Genomic DNA, 431 nt, shown 5'->3' on the forward strand with positions numbered 1-431 from the left:
CTTTTTGTTTTGGTTATACATCAATATTTCATATTAATGCTTTACTCTCATTTTATTTGTAATAATTTCCTAACACTAAGACCATACTTTAGAAATTCCTAGAACATTTTATTAAAATTAATCTTAAAGCATCAAATCATGAGACTTAAATTGAATATTGTGGGTGAATCAAAAGATCCATATCACAATAACCCAAACAACCAAGCTATTGCAGACCCATTAAGCAAAGGATTGAGATTTTCTTAACCTATTTAGGCTACTTTGGCCCAAGATAATTGGGTTGACCACGATCTGTGCCAGATACATCGCTTGGGTTTGAATAGCAATCCCAAGCGCACCAAAACGATGCCGTTTTAGGTAGAAAGACCCTCACTAACAAAACGGCACCGTTTTGCCCATTAACCTAGCTTTATAAGCTTCTCTTTCTTTTC

The sequence above is a fragment of the Theobroma umbraticum genome, unplaced genomic scaffold (assembly GCF_002168275.2).
Source record: "Theobroma umbraticum cultivar Fairchild unplaced genomic scaffold, ASM216827v3 scaffold_182.0, whole genome shotgun sequence".
NCBI lineage: Eukaryota > Viridiplantae > Streptophyta > Magnoliopsida > Malvales > Malvaceae > Theobroma > Theobroma umbraticum.